General features: G+C 47.9%; 1 protein-coding gene and 1 long non-coding RNA gene across 3 annotated transcripts in view; one reads left to right on the forward strand and one right to left on the reverse strand.

Moving 5' to 3' along the window:
- KIF26B (kinesin family member 26B) overlaps window positions 1-23,634 on the reverse strand; it is a 477,608-nt gene that overhangs the window by 194,265 nt on the left and 259,709 nt on the right. The window lies entirely within an intron of this gene.
- The window catches only part of LOC123382831, a 28,872-nt gene continuing 27,844 nt past the window's right edge, over window positions 22,607-23,634 (forward strand). The window contains exon 1 of the long non-coding RNA XR_006591863.1: window positions 22,607-23,160. This is a non-coding gene — a long non-coding RNA (uncharacterized LOC123382831). The remainder of the gene's footprint in view (window positions 23,161-23,634) is intronic.

Consider the following 23,634-nt stretch of genomic DNA (forward strand, 5'->3'; position numbering starts at 1 on the left):
TAATTAAACCAGTTGATTAGTACAAAGTTCTTAACCAAGTGCCAGGCACGTTGTAAGCGCTCAATGAACGTTAGCTGTTATTAGTTGCAACAGAATAATACAAATATCATTAGCAGTGTCTAAAGAGACAGCGTTCTGGTCGGTATTAAACGAAGCCACGTGGTGCTATCCCATGACACCCTCTAAACAGCAGATTTGTTTCTTCCTCCTGATACTTTTGAACATGACGTAAGCACATCCCAAAGAGGAATGAGAAGTGGAAACGTTTTTGAAAAACCGCAAACGTGGCAAGCGCTAAAATTAAACCTTTCAGGAGGGACGCGACGCTGTGTTGAACAGATGTCCTGAATCTGACGGACTCGGAATGCCAGTCTGAGATCACGCGTGCACGCTCTCCTAGAGTCACGTCAGCCCATCGTGTGGCTCGACACCTCTTAGATTTCTACCCCAGGACTTGGTCACAGATGGCACAATTTTAAAAGAAAATGAGCCATCGGGTTGACTTCCATGAGATAGGGAGATCTTTCCCACAGGTGATCGTGAGTGCAGTCCAGGTTTATTCACAGTTGAAATGCAACTGTGATTTCTCAAGACCTGCCTTCTCTTATCTGCTCTTACGGGTCGAACAGCATGCATCCGTCCCCCTTAGCTTGTGTTTCCGGAAGTCGGTCCAAGGAAATGCCTAGGATTCAGAAGGGCTGCTTGGTGATAGATGTGTGCCTGTGATCAGTAAAGAGGCTTCCAGAATGCAGGTGCGGGACTAGTGGTTCCATGCCTGGCAGTGACCTTGCAGGAGATGGGAATCTGCTTTCCTGTCCAGGACTCACTGCCAGGGGCTCTAGGACGGGAGCCTTTGTCCTCTGAGATGGTGGGGAACACAGGTTTGCAGATAAACTGCACAAGGTGTAAGAGTCACGGGACGAGCTTTGATCTCCCAGCACCCTTTGCACCTCCCAGCTGCAAACCCAGCCTGCGGCACCGAGAACCCAGGCTGGGTGCCTCTGTAATTAAGGACTCACTAAATCAGCCTCTCAGAGATCGGCCCTCTGATGTTCGTGTCTGAAACACAAGTGAGCACCACTCCAGGGCCCTGGGATAATTATAATAATCTTCTCCAAGCTCGAATGCGTCACTTGCCCACGAGTCTCCATTACAGCCCAGACCTGGGTCTTCCATTCGTCAGTGGAAGGAGGAAACGGGGGCTGGAGCGGAGGAGCAGCCGATCTGTGGTTCACATCTAACCCTAGGGGCGGTGGCCAGACCCGGCGTGCCCTGCTCCAAGGCCCAGCTGTGTGGCGCTGCTCAGACATGACGTGACCCGCCTCGGCCAGCCCCTCTCCAGCCGTCACATCCTCTGAGATGATCCCCACCCCCCACCCCTGGGAGGAGGACGTACCAAGCATGCATCAGTCCTGCTCAGCCTGTGTTTCAATAAGTTTGTCCAAGGAAATGCCTGAAATTCAGAAGGATGCCTTGTGATGGACATATTTCTTTTTAAAAAAAATTTTTTTAATGTTTATTTATTTTTGACAGAGAGAGAGACAGAGAGAGAGAGACAGAGACAGAGCATGAGCGGGGGAGGGGCAGAGAGAGAGGGAGACACAGAATCCGAAGCAGGCTCCAGGCTCCGAGCCGTCCGCACAGAGCCCGACGCGGGGCTCACACCCATGAACCGCGAGATCATGACCTGAACCGAAGTCGGACACTTAACCGACTGAGCCACCCAGGCACGCCGGTTAGAGGCTTTTTAAAAAACCAAGTGAGCCTAAAAGTTGCCACCACAGCACGGAAGAGAGAAGGCACGGTACCAATGGAAAGTTCTAGTGCTTTGAGGAGAAACAAACATCCAATTTAAAACTATGGGTTAGAAGAGAGAGTCTGGGCCTCAGGACCTCTGACTTCCTTTTCTGTAGCTCTCGGCCGTCGAGGACAAGGCGTGTGGGAAGGAAACAGGCTTTCAGCTAAGGAGGAAGAAAGGCTGAGGCTCCAGCCTAAAACCTGCTGACGACGGTGGATAACGCCGTGCCGCGTATCTGAAATCTGCTAAAAAGCAGCACTCAGATGTTCTCACCAAAATAATCAAAACCATAAAAAATAGGGGCGTCTGGGTGGCGCAGTCGGTTAAGCGTCCGACTTCAGCCAGGTCACGATCTCGCGGTCCATGAGTTCGAGCCCCGCGTCGGGCTCAGGGCTGATGGCTCAGAGCCTGGAGCCTGTTTCCGATTCTGTGTCTCCCTCTCTCTCTGCCCCTCCCCCGTTCATGCTCTGTCTCTCTCTGTCCCAAAAATAAATAAACGTTGAAAAAAAAAACCATAAAAAATAAAGGTAATCACGTGAGCTGACAGACTTGGTGATTAACTGGTTGAAGGAACCCCTATGTGATGCAGGCACTTTTCACATCATCGTGATGTTTGCTTTAAATATCTTATTGGGGGGGGGGCGGGCCTGGGTGGCTCAGGTCATGATCTCACAGTTCATGAGTTTGAGCCCCGCGTAGGGCTCTCTGCTGTCAGCACAGAGCCTGCTTGGGATCCTCTGTCCCCCTCTCTCTGCCCTTCCCCCTGCTCACGCTCTGTCTCAAAAATGAATACTTATTAAAAAAAAATCTTACAATTCTATTGTTTTCAGTCAAGTTGAAAAAACAAAAAAGAATAAAGAAAAAGGCTGGAAACCAAAAAAACAAAAGCACATGAGGAAAGGGGGAGGCCAGCCCCCGAGGGCGCATTGGAGGGATCATCTGCAGAAACTCCTGCAGCCTTTCCGAGCTGGCTTTCCCCGGCTGTGCATGGTTTCCCCTCCACTGTCACCATCTTGACATTTGTGGTCATTTTTGAGCAAGGGCTCCGCAAATGACAGAGTTGGGTCCGAAAGCGGCACTTTTCCTTTTAGACACGTATGAGCCAGCCGTCTGTTTAAGTCTGTTACGTGGAAAATCTCAAATTCGGAGGTTAAAGGCCATTTCAAAAACACGTGGCGTGATGGTATTTACAAGGAGGCAGATGATACAATGGGCGCTGCACTGGTGATGGTAACCCTCCAGGACACCCCCGTCCTCAATTTCCCGCAATTAGAGACACATTCCGCATACGCGCGGCGGCACGGAGGCTAAGTGTGGGAAGCCGGCCCCCCGCGCAGGCCTGGGACCCTAGACTCTGGGCCAACGTGGTGCTGTGGCCGGGAACATGCGCTCTGCTAGCATTTGACCCTTCTTCCAGGGACCTGTGCGACCTTGGGCGAGCCATTTATGAAAGCTGAGAGTTTATTTCTTCACCTGTGAAACAGTAGTAAGTACTTTACTGGGCTGTTGTAAATATTAAATAAGACACTATCAGTGGAATTACTTTGTGTATTTAAGCGTTCTACATAAAAGCCATTTTTTAATGTTCATTTATTTTTGAGAGAGAGAGAGAGAGCAAGCAGGGGAGGGGCAGAGAGAGAGAGGGAGACAGAGAATCCCAAGCAGGCTCCGTGCTATCAGTGCAGAGCCCAATGCGGGGCTCGAACTCACGAACTGTAAGATCATGACTTGAGCTGAAATCAGGAGTCAGATGCTTAACCGACTGAGCCTCCCAGGTGCCCCCATAAAAGCCATTTTTAAAGCACTATATATCTCTCTCTCTCTTTTTTTTCTTGAATTGCCTACATAGTCTTATACGTCACATAAACTTCTTTCTTAGAAATGATTTATCAAATTGGCAGACACTTTTCTTTCTCTTTTTGCTCCTAATCTGACCCTCTTGAAAAAAAAAAGGGAGGTGGGCATGAATATTTTTCTGGAGTTTCTCAGGGATTTTATAAAACGCTCAATGAAATAGCACTAACCCAAGTGGATGGAGAGGTGAAGCAAGAACGTGTTAAGGGAGCCTTTAGAAACACGCACCAAAATTAGAACCAACATTTCTTTGCTTTGCCTACATTAACCCTTGAGAAAGCACGCGGTCTTCTATTTTTAATCAGGGCATATGGATTTCTTTAAACCTCCTCTAGGAAAGGTCAAGTCTAAGTAAATGCCAGTGTACTTACGAATAACAGCTGGGCGGAGGCTGCTACAAAGAAAAATGTTCCTATTTAACCAGAAGGTAGGGTGAGTATTGACCAAGATGCAGAGCAGTATGGAATCTTAATGCCTGCCTTCATTTATTTATGTAGCCGTCACAGCGAAGGAGAAAATGCCAGCATCACTCGGGTGCAAGGGCTACAATATCTCATCTTAAAGTGTCGCCCCGAAGGGCCTGTGGTCCCAGGAAACGGCTACCGGGTCCGCAGTTTGTGAGACACTGCAGAGTTTTCTCCTAAGGCTACCTTCCCACGTAGCAGTTTATAAAATAATGTTTCATTGTGGCCACATATAGATATAACCTAACATTTGCCACTTGAACCATTTTCAAGTGTACGTTTCAGCGGCACTAAGCGCATCTGCGGTGTGGTGCAGCCATCACGAGAACTTTCCAAACTGACACGCGGCACTCACGGAACAGTGACCCCCACCCCACCCTCCCCCGCCCCCGCCGAGCACCATCGTGCTTCCTGTCTCTCCGTCGATTCGCCCACTCTAGGGCCCTCGCAGGAGTGGAGTCACACACCTGTCCTTTCATGTCCGGCTTATTTCACTTAGCACGTGGCTTCAAGGTTCATCCATGTTGGGGCATGTGCCAGAAGTTCGTCCCTTTTTTATGGACGAATGCTACTTCATTGTATGGGTATGCCCCATTTTGTTTATCCACTCATCTGTTGATGGGTTCTTGGGCGACACTTCTTTCTCCGCTTCCCCTGGGAAAAATAGACTTAAATCCCAAGGGATCTGCTTGTCTTTCGTCATCTCACTTAACCCAGAGAAGCAGCTCTCAGGGCCCCCAGTCACCAAGCCCTCTCACACAAATCTATCCTGTTGGAACCTTCTCCTTTGGGAAAAGATGGAGGAGGAGGAGAGGCAAGAGGGGGAGGAGGGGGAGGACGTGGGGAAGAGGAGGGGGAGGAGGGAGAAGAGGGTAAGAGGGAGGGGGGCAAAGGGGAGGAGGAAGAGGAGGAAGAAGAGGAGGGGGATGAAGGGAAGGAGGAGGGAGAGGAGGGGGAGGAGGGTGGAGAGGAGGGGGAGGAGGAGGGAGAGGAGAAGAGGGAGGGGAAGAGGGAAAGGAGGAGGGCGGCAAAGGGGAGGAGGAGGAGGAGGGAGAAGAAGAGGGAGGTGGGGGAAGAGGAAGGGAGGGAGGGAGGAAGAAGAGGAGAAAAGGGGGAGATGTAGGAGGCAGGAAGGGGGAGAAGGAGAAAGAAGAAAGAAAGGAAGGAAGAAAGAAAGAAAGAAACCCACAGTAAAAAAAAAAAAAAATCTAAGTTGCTGGAGTAACCGCCAAATCTGTGATTTAGAACAAAGTCCACATCTCCAAACCTTGAACAATGCTCCAAAATCTGTTTCATTGTGCTACAAAATTTCTTTTCCATCAGCCTAATTTGTGAGCCAAATATTTCAAACGGGAATCCATCCCAGAAACGATATGGACCAGAGGAAGGACTGGTCACTTAAAATGCACTAGGGAGGGGTGCCTGGGTGGCTCAGTCCGTTAAGCGTCCAACTTCGGCTCAGGTCATGATCTCACGGTTTGTGAGTTCAAGTCCCACGTCGGGCTCTGTGCTGACAGCTTGAAGCCTGGAGCCTGCTTCGGATTCTGTGTCTCCCTCTCTCTCTCCTTCTCCCCTGCTTCTGCTCTCTCAAAAATAAATAAATGTTAAAAAAAATTTTTTCATGGCAAAAAAAAATCAGATAGAACGTACTAGGGAGGTTACGCAGTGTCCATTTACGGGGTTAAGAGTATGACGGACAGACCGACCAAGGTGACTCCTGACAGCGTGGCCCTTCAGTGGGCTTTACGGGAAGGCAGTGACCCGGCTCCATCAGGTGCTGTGAGCTTACACCCATGTGTAAGAGCTCACAGATGCAGCACGGGGAACACCTCACTGGCACTTTCTTTAGTGAGGGCGGATCCAGCATATCGCCCAGAATGAGTAAAAATAGAACCCAGAACGGTAACGCTTAACGAGGGAGGAAAGGCAGAGAGGTTAGAGGCAAAGGGAAGGAGGGAAGACAGGTGAGGTGAGGGTGTCCGGAGTGACAGCAGAAGGGAAAGTGGCAGAACTAAGCAGCAGCTTGGAAGCCGGTCGCTCTAGACAAAGCACCGTTCAAGTAAAGAGCCGTGGGAAAGGTAGCAGACGGCAGGCAAGACGGAGGGGAAGATGGACGGGGAGCAGGAGGAGGCAAAGTTACAGATTTTTAGAACATCACCTCGCTAACGTGTTACTCGGAGTAGAAAAGAAAAAAAAACAAAAACATGGGATGAGCTGAGATTAAAAAAAAAAAATTCTTTCTGGTTGAATCCCTCGTCGTCGTCCCACTTAATTAGAATTCGGGATTTCCACACCAAACCTGACAAATTAGCAAAAGGAATGATCCAGGGCAGAGATCCGCCTTCTCCTTTGGAGCCTCTGGCCACCCCAGTGTTCGGACCACCGTACACGCCCTTCTTCGGGCGCAGGGCGGTGCCCGTTACGTGCCCATCGCGATGGCACCCGTGACAAATGCACTGGGCAGACTTGTTCAACACATCCTCCCTGGAGGTAAGGAGTGAAATTTCTTCTTCCTGATCTCGACCTTGTTCCTGCACCTCCCCTGCTCCCTAAAGCAGGTGTAAGTACCTGTGAGAAAGCGAGCATGGGAGGCCCGACTTTCCCAGGCATGGAAGCCAGGTCTGGGATGAGACCAAGATTTCAATTCCCGCTGGGTGACCTTGGACAACTCTCTTGACTTCTCTAAGTTTCGTTTTTTCTTATGCGGAAGTGAGGGCACTAACAGAACCCGTGAGGACAAAATGAAATGATGCACTGAGCATACAGCTTGACACCAAGTAAATGTTCGATACGTGTTAGCTATTTTTTTTAATGTTTAATTTTTTTTAATGTTTACTTATTTTTGAGAGAGACAGAGACAGAATGTGAGTGGGTTAGGGGCAGAGAGAGAGAGGGAGACACAGAATCCGAAGCAGGCTCCAGGCTCTGAGCCATCAGCACAGAGCCTGACGCGGGGCTCGAACTCACGAGCTGTGAGATCACGACCTGAGCCAAAGTCAGTTGCTCAACTGACTGAGCCACCCAGGCGCCCCTGTGTTAACTTTTTTTTTTTAACATATCTTTTTCTAAAGTTTACTTATGGGGGGTGGGGAGCAGAGGAGCCTGATGTGTTGGCACTCGAGCTCACGAACCGTGAGATCATGACCTAAGCCGAAATCAAGAGTCGGGTGCTCAACCAACTGAGCCACCCAGGCTCCCTGCCATATGTGTTTACTATCCTTAGTTCTATATCATTAGAGCCAAGGCAGCTTCTCTTTACCAAGCTCTTGGATTCTCCATTAAATGTCAGAACCCGGGAACTCATGAAACCTCCTGAGATCTGAAGGGGACACAAAAGGAGATGATCCAGAGCTTTGACCAGCACCCGCTTCCCCGTCTTCCGAAGGAAACTCTGCCCAGGAGCATCACCCGGGATGTTTCACTTGGGTCTTCTCATACTCGAAGGGGACACTTTTGCCAATGACTTGAACTCACTTGAATTGATGAAGTGTCATATTCCCAGAACCTAGCATTTGTGAGTTGGATTCATCCCACCACACTCCCAGACTTCAAAGACTTCAAGGCCCCAATCATGTGCATTCACTAGTTCCATAGACTTGGGCACTCATGGTGCAGCCCTTCCTCGGAAATCCACATGTGCCTACGCATGAGCCAATCATTGGTGGGAAAACTGGTAGTAATCACTGCTACCCCCAGGTAGGGGGCACACACAGAACGCATTAATTGAGGCTCCATAGCCCATTATTATAGTGAGTTCTCCACTAGTCTCTTTCTCATCCCAATCCCACCCAGTAGTGTCCTCTCTTCTCAATTCAAAGGATGACCAGGCAGATGGAATAGGTCATAAGTGCAGAAAGCAGGGTGCCCTCAGGCAGTCTGTCCCAAGCCCTCAGAAGAGCCTGGTTAATAATATTTACATTCAACCTTCTGGATTTTCAGAGCAAAAAAAATTACATACATCCACCCAGTGAAATATCTAGTTCTAATGTTGGTTATAAAGGATTCCTCACTGGAAGCTCTCACTTAAAAATAAATGTCTTTGGGGGCACCTGGGTGGCTCAGTCAGCTAAGCGTCTGACTCGGTTTGGGCTCAGGTCATGATCTTGCCATCGGTGGGTTCGAGCCCCGCGTCAGGCTCTGCACAGACAGTGTGGAGCCTGCTTGGAATTCTCTCTCTCTCCCCCTCTCTCTGCACCTCCCCTGCTTGCTTGCTCTCTTTCTCAAAATAAATATGTCCACCAACCGATGAATGAATAAAGAAATTGTGGTTTATATACACAATGGAATACCATTGTATGTCCATCAACCGATGAATGGATAAAGAAATTGTGGTTTATATATACAATGGAATACTACATGGCAATGAGAAATAATGAAATATGGCCTTTTGTAGCAATGTGGATGGAACTGGAGAGTGTTATGCTAAGTGAAATAAGTCACACAGAGAAAGACAGATACCATAGGTTTTCACTCTTATGTGGATCCCGAGAAACTTAACAGAAGACCATGGGGGAGGGGAAGGAAAAAAAAAAGGTTAGAGAGGGAGGGAGCCAAAACATAAGAGACTCTTAAAAACTGAGAACAAACTGAGGGTTGATGGGGGATGGGAGGGAGGAGAGGGTGGGTGATGGGCATTGAGGAGGGCACCTGTTGGGATGAGCACTGGGTGTTGTATGGAAGTCAACGTGGCAATAAATTTCATACTAAAAAAAAAAAAAGAAAATTACAAGTAAAGGTGATATTTGGATTGAAACGATTAAAGGCTTAAAAGATTTTTTAGTGTATTCCCCATTCTTTCCAAATTCTATTAAAAAATCCAACTGAAATTATCCTTGGAAAATGAATTCTATTTAGAGATCAATTTAGGGAGAATAAATATTTTCATAATATCAAGTCTTCCAATTCAGAATATGGTGTGTGTCAAGACCGCTGGTGTCATTCAGTAAGTTTTATGGGTTTTTTTTTTCATATTACTAAGCTTATTTCTAGGCATTTTATAGCTCTTTGTTGCTGTTGCCTTTGATGCATTCCTAAAGGTTTGGTAGAACTCTCAAGCAAAACTGTCTGAACTAAGTGTCTTTTGAAAGGGTCTATTTTGAGACCCTTCTCAGTATCTTCCCTGGTCACTGGTAGCTTATTCAGAAATTCATCTTTTTTTCTTGAATCATTTTTGGCAACTTATATTTTCTAACAGAGTAGGAGTTTTCAGCTGGACTTTCAAAGTTATCAGAAAAAGAATTATCCTCCCCTAAATAAATAAAGGCATTTGTTCCAAACTACTTGTTTCATTCATATTTTAAAAAAATTTTTTAAATGTCTTTCCCCAGTGAACTGCCTGTTTGACAACCTCCCTCCTGGGTTTGCCTCTACTCCTAGAATCCGACACGGCTGCCCTATTTGTTATTTTTTTCTTCCTTTGCCATGGGTCTCATCAGCAAGGGCCATAAACACAGTTCCAAGAGGGGAGCAGTTGGGTTAGACGCTGCGGGGCGGCTGTGAGAAGACCGCAACACGCCTTCCCATCCAACTGGAGACTGCTCCAGTGGCAGAGGACGTCTGTCAAGGTCTGGGGGTGAGAGCCCCGGCTGGAGGGCTTTCGGGGAACTCTGGAGAAGTAAAACTTGGCGCTCAGTAACGAGAACATTTGTATTCATCTCGTACGACAACAATCCACACCGGGCCACATCTGTCCTCACTTGTGGAAAAGGAAATCTCCTCCTTGTCTTTATGGTGAGTTGACAGGAGGTCTGACACTCCAGGGAAAGAAAGAATTCTCCCACATTAGCTTCGTGAAAAAAGATCAAAGACGCGGGAAGAGGAACGCGCATTACACCTCCCTACAGTATGTAGAAGCGAGCGCCGAGTGATGCTGGAAAACATGAGCTTCCTTGTTTCCTGATGAGTTCCCAGGCACCACACTTGGTTTCCCCAAGGGCACAGGTCACACACAGAGCCTGGAATTTTACATTGTCCCCTTCTCCTTGCATTTGAGCATTAGGGTGTTTCAGGAGCTGCACTGTTCTCGAGACAGACTGACTGAAATATGGGAATGGGCCCCGAAACAGTTGTGTGCCAGCTGAGCTGGGGGCTGGGGGCACTCTCTAGGCCTGGTGGGGAGGGGGAGGGCGGGGCAGGGCTGGTACGAGAGCCTCCAACAGTTATCACTTACGATGAGACCCACGTGGTAGGAAAGATCAGAGAAAGCCATTTGGCCCACCACTGGTTCTAAGCAGTTGCTTCCTTCTAAAGCATAAATATTCCAAAGATAGCACGTGCAGATGACATTTTAAATTCTTTTAATTTAATTTTGAGAGAGCTCAAGTAGGGGAGGGGCGGGGGGGGGGGGGGTGGGCAGTGGACAGAAGATCCAAAGCAGGTTCTGTGCCGACAGCAGCGAGCTCGATGCGGGCAGAGCTCGAACCCATGAACCGCGAGATCATGACCTGAGCCGAAGTCGGACGCTCAACCGACTGAGCCACCCAGGCGCCCCTGCAGATGACATTTTAAGTAAGAAAATGTATACATAATGCATGGCTGTCACAATGCCTGGCACGCTGTAAGTACTTTTCATACTGTAGCTGTTGCTAAATCTTAAATATAAAATAATTGTGGATAAAGCACGTAAGAGGGAATGAGAGGAGAAGGTTTGAATCCACTACCTGCTCTTGGGTAAACCACCGTCTGGATCGCGAATTCTCTTTGTCTATAAGATGAGGATAGGATCAGATGATCTCTGGTCCATTTCACTGAGAACAGTTCATGATTGCAAGCGTTTGTATCCAAACTTTAACCATTTCTTTTTTCATTTAAAACATTTCTTTAAAAGTGCTACAATTAAACCACATTAGCACCTGGAACACAGAAGACAGGGGAGCCTGCGGGGCTCAGACCGTTAAGCGTCCGACTCTTGGTTTCAGCTCGGATCACGATCTCACGGTTTCGTGAGTTCAAGCCCCGCGTCAGGCTCTACGCTCAAAGTGCAGAGCCTGCTTGGGATTCTCTTTCTCCCTCTCTTTCTGTCCCTCCCCAACTCGTGCTATCTCTGTCTCTCTCAAAATAAGTAAATAAACTAAAAAGAAAAAAAAAAGATAAGAAAACAGAGAATCCGGAGATCTCTAGAGAACGGAGGGCAGTTCGGGCACAGAAATGCAGAGTGTATTTCTAAAAGACTCCAAACTCAGTCTGCACACCTGGCCACTGGCCAGGTCTAACTCTCGGAATGCATCATTTACAACCTACGATTTCACTCAACCCGAGTTAGCTGGTTCAACCAAACAGGCGTGTCAGTTGCACCGTGACCCTTTGAAGAATGAGGGCCTGTTTGTACCATGGAAATGTAGCAACTCTCAACCCCCCTCGGAAATCCATCCATCATTTTAAGGACATGCTCCCCTAGAGTCCCGGGATGCGCAAGGTGGCAGTGCACTCAGAGGTCCTGGTCCAGTGTGGGAGGCCCTCCACTTGCACCCAGATTGATGGTCCCTCAGCTTCCACCTGTCGTGTCCACAGGGGGATGCGAGCACTGTGCCCAAACCACCCAGCACCACAGGTGCGCAGCCTGGATTATTTGAAAGTGCTTCCCTACTTAAATGGAATTTGTCTGTTTGCAATCCTTAGCCACGAATCCTAGTTGTATCTGGAGCAACATAAAATAAACATAAACATAAAATAAACATAAAGTAAACCTGTGCCCTTTCAAATATGTGAATATAATTCTGACCCATGTTCCCGTCTTCTCCAGGCACAACCCCACAGATCTGCAATCATCCCTCCCTGGCGTCGTTTCTCGACCAGTCGGCGTCCCACTTGCCTCTTCTGGATGGACTCGATGTTTGCTCAGTGATCTCACCATGCGAAGGGTTGCTTTTTACCATCCTCTGACCCTCAACTGTCAAACCACTTCCTCTACATGGGAACAGGGCAAATGCATCGTTAGGTAAGGTGAGCACCCACTTTTTTGCCAATGTCCCAACCAACCAGTCCCGCTCTGGTACACACCTATCACAAGCTGGGCCGTGTGTGGGAGAAGGGAAAAATAACCAAAAAATGAAGAGTGGAATTAGAACAAAAGGGACTTCACGCGACGTTGATACACGTACTCCTAAGGTCCCGATGAAACACTTCCGCAGATATACTCTGGGTGCCTGCAGCTGAAGCCTGTTAAATATGCATTTCTAGAGAAGCTTATCTGCGATGTGTGCTTTCGGTTATAACATGAGCTCATCGCTGGAACTCAACAGACAGAAGATATTACCACTCTCTATCCACATGTATGTCACTTCGTCCTTAAAATAAATGGGGATCGTAGCGAGCTTGCTCCTTCCGTGGTTCTAAACACCACCTCCGTGCCAATGACTCCCAAATTTATATCTCCAGCCCAGACTATTTCCTGAACTCCAGACTCATTTATCCAACTGCCTGCTTGACAGATCCTCCTGTTTGCCTAACGGACATCTCCCACAGCACATCCAAAGGAGGTGCTGACCTCCCTTCTCACGCCTTTTCCATCTTGCCTAATGGCAGCTCCTTCCTTCTAGACGATCGAGCCACAACCTCTGGATTTATCTTCATAGCCTCACTTTCCCTCACTAAACAGAAATTCTACTGGCTCCCTGGGAAATAGATTCCGAACCTGACCACTTTTCAGCACCTTCACTGCTCCCACTCTGGTCTGAGCCGCCATCATTTCTCACCCAAATCACATGATAGTCTGATGAGTCTCCCTACTTCTACTGGGTGTTCACCCTACAGTCTGTTCTCAACCGGCAGCCAGAGCGATCCCTTCAAAATGCCTGTTCTCACCTTAGAGCCTGTGATCTTGTTCCATCTGCTGGGAGTGCTTTTCCCTGGGAGATTTCCAGATACCTGCTTGGTGAACGCCCTCACTTCCTTTCTGTTTTTGCTCAAGCCAAGCCTTTGATGAGTCCTGGCTACTTTACTTAACACAACCACCTTCCTCTCTTTCTCCCTCTCCTATCCAGGTATAACCTTTCTCCCAGTTATTCCAGGTAAAGAGCATTTTTGTCTGTTTTTCCCAGACTCATCAACACATACTCTCCATATTCCCTTTGCCCTATCAGGACGCATCTACTGTTCACACTCTTGCTGTTTATTTAGTTTTCCGCTAACAAAGCCTAAGAGGGCCTTTTAAGGGAGTTTCTTAGGGGCCAAAAACTATGTAAACTTGCCCTTCACTGATTTTTTTATATTATTATTGAGATAAAATTCACATAACATAAAGCTCACCATTTTAAAGTACGCACGCTAGTGGTTTTTAGTACACAGAGCTCTGTAAACACCACCATGGCCGATTACGGACCATGCTCATCACCCCCAAAGGGACCCATCCCCTTTAATTAGTCACTGCCATCCCCCCCAACGTCCCTAGTTCCAGGCAACGCCAACCTACTTTCTGTTTCGATAGATTTGCCTATTCTGGTCTGACTTCGTTCATTACCATGTTTTTAAGGTTCATCCACTTTAGCATGTTATTGGCACTTGACTCCTTTTATGGCCCGATAACATTCCATTGTAGAGATATATCACACAGTGTTTATCCACCCATCAGTTGATGGACACTGGGTCCAGCCACCTGTGGGCTCTTATGAATAACACTGCTATGAACAATTTGTGTACAGCTTTGTGCGGACGTGCGTTTTCCGTTCTCACGGCATACACCTATACGTGGAATTGCTGGGTCAAACGGCAACTCTACGTTTAACCTTTTGAGGAACTGCCAGACTGTTTTCCACAGCAGCTGGGTCAGTTTACATTCCCACCAGCAACGTGTGAGGACTCCAGTTCCTCCGCATTTTTGCCAACACTCAAAATGCCTCCAAAACACTACCTTTTTTACCACGGCAATCCTAGTGGGTGTGAAGTGGCATCTCCTTGTGGTTTTGGTTTACGTTTCCCTGCCGATTAATGATGTAGAACATCGTTTCAAGTGCTTGTTGGCCATCTGTATACATTTAAAGAAGTATCCATACAAATCCTTTGCCTGTATTTTTTTTTTAATTTAAACCCAAGTCAGTTAACATGTAGTGTAATAATGATTTCAGGAATAGAACTTAGTGATTCATCACTTACGTGCAACACCCAGTGCTCATCCCAGCAAGCGCCCTCCTTAATGCCCATCCCCCATTTAGCCCATCCCCCCCGCTAGCAACCCTCAGTTTGTTCTCTGTATTTAAGAGTCTCTTGTGGTTTGTCTCCCTCTGTTTTCATCTTGTTTTTGCTTGCCTTCCCCTACGTCCATCTCTCTTGTTTCCTGAATTCCACATATGAGTGAAATTATGTTATTCATCTTTCTCCGCCTGACTTATTTGGCCTAGCATAAAACACTCTAGTTCCATCCACGTTGTTGCAAGTGGGAGGATTTCATTCTTTTTGATCACTGAGTAGTATTCCATTGTGTATATATACCACACCTTCTCTATCCATCTGTCAGTTGATGGACGTTTGGGCTCTTTCCAGACTTTGGCTTTTGTTGATATTTCCTTTGCCCATTTTTAAATTAAGCAGTTTGTGGTTTTATCGTTGAGTTGTAAGAGTCCTTTTTATATTCTAGACCCCTATCAGACATACGATTTATAAGTATTTTCTCCCATTCTTCTTACTGTTTTTATTCCCACTCATCCAGTGACCTTCTGGACCCACCTCACCAGGTCTCGTGGCATCTGGGACACCAGCTGTGCCCACTCAGCACCCACAATGAGGGTGAACAATGGCACCTTCCCGTTCCCTCCTAAGTTGTCAGTCACCTAAGGCTCCCCCAGCAGAGCTGGGGTGAAAACACGGCTCCCCGTAAACACGCACAAGTATGATTTGGCTCCCAGGCACCAGAAACGGGGCCATCAGCGTTGAGTCAACTGTCTGCTCGGCTCAGCACGAGAGGCAGAGAAGGCCAAGGTCTTAGCAGGGCACAGCTGATGGCTGCTCTGGTGCCTATCCAAAGACCATCATTAAGTGTGGGAGGCTATCTGGACACAGATGTTTATCAGAGTTTTCAATTCTGAATGAGCACACAGTACTCTAGTCAATGGAAGTATAAGAATATGGGTTTACAAGTTATTATTTATACGAGCAGTGAAATCTTTTACACAGATACTGTTTTTTAAATAAAAAATATTCCTGTAACAATGGAACTGCCCCCGAGGGAGGGCAACCAGATGGGCCCTTGTCCTTTTTGCAGGGTCCCTGTTCTCTGGAGCTGGGCATCTTCTGCCACTCCTCAGAACACAGACTGACATCATTTACTGCCCCGGAAATTCTCTGTTAGTGTGAAAATTGGTAGTATACCCTATTTGTTGTAAAATTTAAGAAAGAAATAATTTCTCTAAGTATTTGGAGCCATACACCGATATTAACAAGGAGCTGCTGGGATCATTTCACTTTCCTCTTTCTGTTTTAGTTTCCTTCTCCCTTTCTTCTCATCCCCACCCATTAAGAATGGATCAATTATGTAATTAAAAGAGCAACAGGGTGAGAGAGGGAGACAGTCCCTATACTGAAGATTTAGAGGGGCTTTTCAGCTTCCTCCATTGACAGAATACCCTCACCCCCAACTACTAACACCCCAGGAACATCACCAGCTCATTTGAGTGGCAATGAGAGGCACTGGTGACAAGCCCTGTGCCCGCTCCAAGATCAGGAAATATCGAAAGCTTCCAGACTAATCGAAAACATCAACCAGAACACTGGAAACAGTAAGAACTATCACACACAAGGCACTTCCGATAACCACTGCAATCTAGCCCTACCTAAGAGCTTTGCATCTAACAGTAAAGACGGGATGAAGATACAGACCGGATATTTGTCCCCTTTGGTTAAACGGGCCTTGCTGAGCAAATCAAGGAGACCCCCGGGGGGGATCCACACCCACTCACTGGGCTGATTGTCCTACGCTGCTCTCCTCTGCATTTCTCCACAAGGGCTCACCATAGCACTTTGCAAATATTATCTGCAACTTAGTGGTTCCCTAAATAAAGGATAAGTTGCATGGGAGTGAGGAGCGTTGGCCTAGGGAGCAAAACAGTGCTGTATACATAGAGGCAAACGGCCGGGCTTGATGACTTCCATCCGGGTAGGAAACAGTTTCTCTTTCTACCTCTCGGCTGCGTTAGAAAGATGGCTTTCTGTGCCCGCACTGGAGAAGCCTGGTTTGGAGAAGGAGACAGGCACATAACCTGTGAATTCCAGCTGCACACGGTAGGTCCACACAGGGCCACGAGAACTTTCCCGAGCCAGTCCAAGGGGCTCCTCCTGGGAGGAACTACAGCCTTGAAAGGAAAGGGAGAGATGGCGTGTTTGAATACTTTGGGGGCAAGCGGGTGAAATGAGCCCAGAGAAAGAGGGTCAACTGAGAAGCCACTTCTTCGCCGCCAAGTCTGTTTGGAGGGAAACTACTACATAAGATCACTTTTATTGGCGTAATAAAGTTCTAGGAGCCAACGGTCTACCGGTGAAGGTTTTATGAACAGGAAAATAAATGCACCCATTCATTCATTTATTCACTCAATAAATGCCCACGAGGTCCTCCCTTGCACAAGGCCCTGTGCTTTTACAACATCTGACATGAGCAGAGATGTGCCTGGCATGCTCTCCCTCCACGTTTTTGCCTCGCTTATTCCATCATAGCTTTTTGACTATCAAATACTTTTTTTTAATCCTTTCATGTCCCCATGGTCCAGACTGTCAGGAACTCCGGTCTTGATTCTTGCAAGAGCCTGTTTCATCTCCCTTGTGCCTAATCCGTTAGCACAGCACAGCCAGGCCCTGAGTATTTCACATCCCTCAGAGAACTGCCCCTGCCCACAAGATCCAAGCCTGGGTGTCAAGGTCCCCTCCAATCAGACCCCCCCTTGCACGTGACTGCCCTTGGGCCGAGAAACCCAAACGCTGAATAACCAGTATACGGCGGGGAACCTCCTGCAGCTCCTCTGCCTTAACTGGTTCTTTAAAGGCCTGAGTCAACCCCCCAAAGGCTCCCTCGCCTGGAATCCACTGCGACCTCCAGTTCTTTGGAACCCCGGGCTGAATTCCCTCCTGGTATTACTCGTGTTGCCTAGATCCAAGGACTACCTTTTGCATCCATTTAATTGGCCATGTATTATTCTTTCCAATGAGATCTTGAATTCCTAAAAAAACAGGGATTAGATTACATCCCCCTGGATTAGATTACATCCCCCTTGCAGACTGTAGCACAGTGCTATACACACTTTGGGTGGGCAGTAAAAAAAAAAAAAAAGTTTTAATCGATTGTTTGAGTCAACTGGGTTTGGGATGTATCCCAGCAGGGCTCTGAGCTGTCCATCTCATTAAAACAAACATGCACGGTGACAATGCCAATCAATCCAAAAATAGACAGAAACAAGTTTCTACAAGTCTGTGTGGCATTTTTAAAAATCAGTGTATTTATTTTGAAGGAGAGAGCGTGTGTGGACAGGGGCTGGGGGCAGAGAAAGAGGGAAAGAGAGAATCCCAAGCAGGCTCTGTACTGACAGCATGAAGCCCGACTCGGGGCTCAAACCCACAAGCTGTGAGATCATGACCTGAGCTGAAATCTACAAGAGTCCCTCGGATGCTTAACCAACTGAGCCATCCAGGCGCCCCTGTGCGGCATTTTAAAAAAAGGTTTGGCTAATTAACACAAAAGTCACTGGAAGATGCTACGAGATACTCTTCGCCTAGTCCAACCTGGAATTCAGGTGACCACAAAAAAAAAAAAACGTGGTTTAATTCTGGAGCGTGGGCTAGCTCTGATTAAGCCGTGACAGCTCTTGCTGCAAGTAGGGAATATTAATAATACATACGAAATATTAATAATATATACTAAATGCCTGAAGGCTATGCCAATCAATTCAGCTCCCCTTCCCCCCCTTTTTAATGGATACCACCAAAGAAAACTGAACCACAAAATCTCCACATTAAAGCCAAGTTAATGGCTTGATTTTAGCTGAGACTGAGAGGCAAGGCAATTTGAAGTCCAGGCAGACCGTCCTTTCCTGACACTCTCCCCCGAGGAGCACCGATTACATGTGCCACATCTCGGGAGCACCGCATTAACGGCTACAGGTGATATTCGTGCATTAAAGCCTGGTGTTGGTGTTCAAGCAGGGGCCACGCCGGGGCCGGCAGAACGGAGGTCACTTAACGGCAGCCAGGTGGGGAAAGGTCTTACGGCATAGACACCCTTCCCTTTCCAAGACCCCAGCTGACGCTAAAACAACAACCACACACACACACACGCACGCACACACACATGCTATAGCATTAAAAAATACACACACACACATTTTTGAAAAGTTTCACTTGCTAAAGCAATAACAAGTTTTTCTCCTGCGAGAACCCTTAATTTAACAGTCCTAATGCAAACGGCTAAAAAAGCATAGCTGGCAAAAACAAAACAAAACAAAACCAAACCACAGTGTAGGACTGAACTTTTATCAGCAATTCTACTGCCAGACTTTCTAACTTTTTAATAAAGAGAAATGTCACTCAACTCAGTAACAAGCACTCCCCCTCCCTCCCTCTCTCTGTCTCTCTCTAAGAAATAAGAATTTCAAAACAGAACTTCCTAAGCCCGAATTCCCTCTTTTGGCAAACAGCTCCCTTCTTTTCAGCAAAAGCCTCCATATTTTTCCACTCTTTTCTCTAACCTCTTCAGTTTTTCATAAAAATGGCATGTGGCTCCTGGGACATTTCACAATGAGGTTCCAACTCTCGGGAGAATGCAACCCTACTACCCTGATGGGCTGCCGTCTGCTCTGTAAGACGGATGCCCAGAATAAGGTGATTACCTCTGAAGCGGCAGGGTATCTGGTAAGGGGGACAGAGAGGGCTCACACACCCTCCCTCCCTCTCCTTCTAGGGACCAGCGACCCCCTCTGCGTGCTTCTCTGTCGGTAACCAAGGGGAGGTGATTTATGTAACTCCCACAGTGCTGTTTCCTCTCCAAGAGTTATTGGGGGAGGGGTCTCTGTGGCAAATAAAAACACAGGATGGAGGGCCGAGGGAGGCTGGGGGAGACCCAGAGGAGGGTAAAAGGCAGAAAGGGAGTTAGTTCACTTCTACGTTTCTGATAATTCCAAATCATTAGGAAGGAATTGAAAAAAAAAATTCTAAGCTGCTGATACCCACCCTGCCACCACTTCCCGGAAAAGTTCAAAGGTATCGGTGACTCTATGGGTCGAAGGGCAGAGGCTTAAGAGGTGTCTGACCTGGTTCTCGCTTTTGTGGCACAAACGTCCTGCACCTAACACGTGATCAAAGCCATCCGTTGAGGCACGGGCCACCGGTGTGGGTGAGAGGCACGGCCCGCGAACGTTAGGCCACGCTGATGAAAATATCAGCTGAGTGGGACCCCCGAGGAATTCAGGTCCACTGGTTTCTACCGTGGAGCCCACAGGGGAAGAAAAACCTGGGAAACAAAAGCCTCTTTCTGTTTTGCAGACACTCAGGTACCAAACACTTTTCTCAAGGGACCAGACTGTCATCTCGAACGCTCACAAGCAACCAAAACCAGTTATGTTAAGAAACGATGGGTACGAGAGGCATTACTCGAAACAGTCCATGAAGCACCACCCTCACGATTCAACTAAAAACCCAATAAACAGTTTGCATCATCTTTAAGAACATCTTTATATTAGCTTCAGGTATACAGCATGATTTGATGTTGGTGCAAAATGATTACCATAAGAGTACTTCACGACTGTCACCGTACACGTATTTTTTCTAGTGATGAGAACTTCTAGGATTTGCTCTCTTAGCAACTTTCAAATATACAGTACAGCGTCATTACCTACAGTCATCATGGTGTATGTTACCCGTGAGCTGGAAGTCTGTACCTTTCGACCCCCTTCACCCATCTCACCCACCGCCCCCAACACCCCCACCTCTGGCAACCACCAGGGTGTTCTCTGTATCCGTGAACTTGGTCTTTCTTTGTTTCTTTCTTTTTAAGATGCCACTGACATGTGAGATCACATGGTATCTTTCTCTGAGACTTATTTCACTTAACATAATGCCCTCAAGGTTCACCCATTATTGCCACAAATGGCAACATCTCCTTTTTTTTTTTTATAAATTTTTTTTTCAACGTTTTTATTTATTTTTGGGACAGAGAGAGACAGAGCATGAACGGGCGAGGGGCAGAGAGAGAGGGAGACACAGAATCGGAAACAGGCTCCAGGCTCTGAGCCATCAGCCCAGAGCCTGACGCGGGGCTCGAACTCACGGACCGCGAGATCGTGACCTGGCTGAAGTCGGACGCTTAACCGACTGCGCCACCCAGGCGCCCCAACATCTCCTTTTTTATAGCTGAATAATATTCTATTCTATCCTATCCTATCCTATTTGCACACACACACACACACACACATAAACCCCACATCTTCTTTATCCAAGTGCACACTTGTGCACACAAGTGCACACTTCTTTATCCTTCTTTATCCAAGTGCACACTGATGGGCACTTAGCTCGTTTCCACAGCTTGGCTATTGTAAATAATTCTGCAGTGAATGTGGGGGTGCAGATATCTTTTCAAGTTAGTAATTTCATTTTCTTTGGGTAAATACCCAGTAATGGAAGGACTGGGTCATATGGGATTTCTATTTTCAATTTTTTCAAGACCCTCCACACTGTTTTCCACAGTGGCCACGCCAACTTGCCTTCCCAACAACAGCACACGAGGGTTCCCTTTTCTCCACACCCTCGCCAACACTTGATATTCCTTGCGTTTTTTTATTTTAGCCATTTGGACAGGCGACGGTGATATCTCATGGTGGTTTCGATTTGCATTTTCCTGCCGATGAGTGATGCTGAGCACGGTTTTTTGTGGAAAAACAGCCACTCACTGTTTTAAGCAGAGCATTACATTGTTGGGCCGAAGATCCTAAGCGGCTTTATTACCTAGATGAATGCAAAACTAAAACTGAAGGTTAGGTACGCCTTTTTCTTGAAGTGAATGTCAGTAACTTTAAGAAGCCAGAGAATTTTTAAAGCATTTATGAGAGAAGGCAATCAAACATTTGAGTCAAGATCCTCACGACTGTCTGCCCCCATGTTTGCGATTCATTTAACAAACCAAACAGAGGCGGGATGTTTTGGGTTCAAAATCTTTCCTTCCCTTCCTACAGTTGATTTTATTTACCTTGTAAATCCCAGCCACAAACTTTCCCTTAAATAGCCACCATTTTGAACAGCTCCTTAGAATCACTTAGGGTGGTGTTCCATTTCACCTGATCCTTCTCTGGGGCTTTTTTATTCTTTTGTTTTGTAGAAACAAGAAAAGAAACGTTGGATTACTGTACGTGTGACCTGCGTGCCCGCGTGCAGACCGTTCGTCCACTCAGCTGTTAACGGGCTTTGAGGTGAGCACACACCCAAGGCTTTTTACCTAGAAAAAAATCTATTGCCGTCAATCTCCATCGGGAACTTTCACCCTGAGGTGCAGGATGGGTTGAAAGGAGCTCACAGACTCCCTGAAAGCGTCGGGGGCTATTTTGCGTGCTTGGGCATTCTTCTGACGAGCTGGCCTATTGTTTCCACCAGATGCCAGGCGGAGGACCTTCCACGTGCCCTTCCAGGTCCACTCCCACAGTGGCCACCCCTCTGTGCATGCTGCACGGACGGAGAGATTTCCTTTGGTTTCCAGGATGTCTCAGGTGATAGAAGGCTCAGAGCGAGATGGGGGAGGGCAGGGCCCTGGCGCCCAGCTGTTGCCCTATGGGGCCGGGGAAGGCTGGCTGTGTCTTTCTGCTGCCCACACCAGCTCTGCTCGGGGGTCCCCCGTCTCTGCTTTGTGGCAATGGCTTCCTCTCCCCGCCCCTCCCGCCTGCCCGCGTTGGGAGCACTTCCGTTTCTGGCTCAAGGAGCATCTCTCGTGGCTTCTCTGCACCGGCCATAGCTCTGTACACAGCCTTTTTTGAACTGTTCATCCTACACACTGTGCTCTCTGTTTTCTGCCGGGATCCCAAGAATGTGTGAGAGGTTGATGACCCTAAAAAGCTACGAATATATGCATGTTAAAGGACTCCGTATAAATCTGAAGGAAACTGCATATGGTGAAAACTAGAAAACGAGTCTCGGGGTAACTGGGCAGAAAACCCAAAAGACATCTGCTCTGTGGGTCCTTCCTACCCTTTGATACAACCTTTCCATTCCCCCATGCTTTTTATTTTATTTAAAAAAAAATTTTTTTTGCAACGTTTATTTTTATTTTTGGGACAGAGAGAGACAGAGCATGAACGGGGGAGGGGCAGAGAGAGAGGGAGACACAGAATCGGAAACAGGCTCCAGGCTCTGAGCCATCAGCCCAGAGCCCGACGCGGGGCTCGAACTCCCGGACCGCGAGATCGTGACCTGGCTGAAGTCGGACGCTCAACCGACTGCGCCACCCAGGCGCCCCTATTTTATTTTTAATTGATTAATTAATTTATCTTATTTATTTTATTTTAGACAGAGAGCACGAGCAGGGGAAGGACAGAGGGGGAGAGAGAGAGAATCGTAAGCAGGCTCCATGCTCAGCGAGGAGCCGGACAGAGTAGGGAGCTCGATCTCACGACCCTGGGATCACGACCTGAGCGGAAATCAGGAGTGCAACGCTCACGTGGCAGAGACACGTGGCCGCCCCTCCCCGTGCCTTTACGAGAACCCTGAGCACTAGGCATGGACGCTGCCTGCCTGCGCATCCTGTCGCTTCCCCTGTCATCTGGTCACGCTCTTAGGCTAAGGGGGGACAACTGCTCACTGGCAGTTTCTTCAAGTCTCACCTGCGAACCTGCAGCAAGAACCCCACCGGTGTCACAGGGCGCCGGAGGCAGAGACGAGGTCATCCGGGCAGCGGGCACCAGCCCAGTCCGCATGCGCACTGCGGCTCCGCACCATGGCTCCACCCCCTGCTCGCCTGGCCCCGCCTCGACCGGGCACCTGCCCCGCCTCGACCGGGCACCTGCTGTGGATTTGATCGGCTAGACTGTACCCTCCCCGGGACACAGCTTCGGGTGCTTTCCCTCTGGAAGCTGGCACCGCAGCCTCAGCCCGGTAAGGAACGCTCTGTGCCGAGCACACACGTGCACATACACACACTCATGCACACATGCGCACATGCACATACGCGTAGACCGGGTCAGGGGAACTGGACCCGCTTTACTCTCTGTCTGATCCACTCTCCACTGCTTTTTTTTTTTAATTTTTTTTCAACGTTTTTTTATTTATTTTTGGGACAGAGAGAGACAGAGCATGAATGGGGGAGGGGCAGAGACAGAGGGAGACACAGAATCGGAAACAGGCTCCAGGCTCCAGGCTCTGAGCCGTCAGCACAGAGCCCGATGCGGGGCTCGAACTCACGGACCGCGAGATCGTGACCTGGTTGAAGTCGGACGCTTAACCGACTGCGCCACCCAGGCGCCCCTCTCCACTGCTTTTAAAACCATCTTGAGCTGCCTTTGACGGATCGGCGGCAGCATCCTTAGAAATAGAGGCCAGCCCATTTTTTTTCAAATATGCATTTTAGCT

Source organism: Felis catus, chromosome F1, assembly GCF_018350175.1.
Source record: "Felis catus isolate Fca126 chromosome F1, F.catus_Fca126_mat1.0, whole genome shotgun sequence".
Lineage (NCBI taxonomy): Eukaryota > Metazoa > Chordata > Mammalia > Carnivora > Felidae > Felis > Felis catus.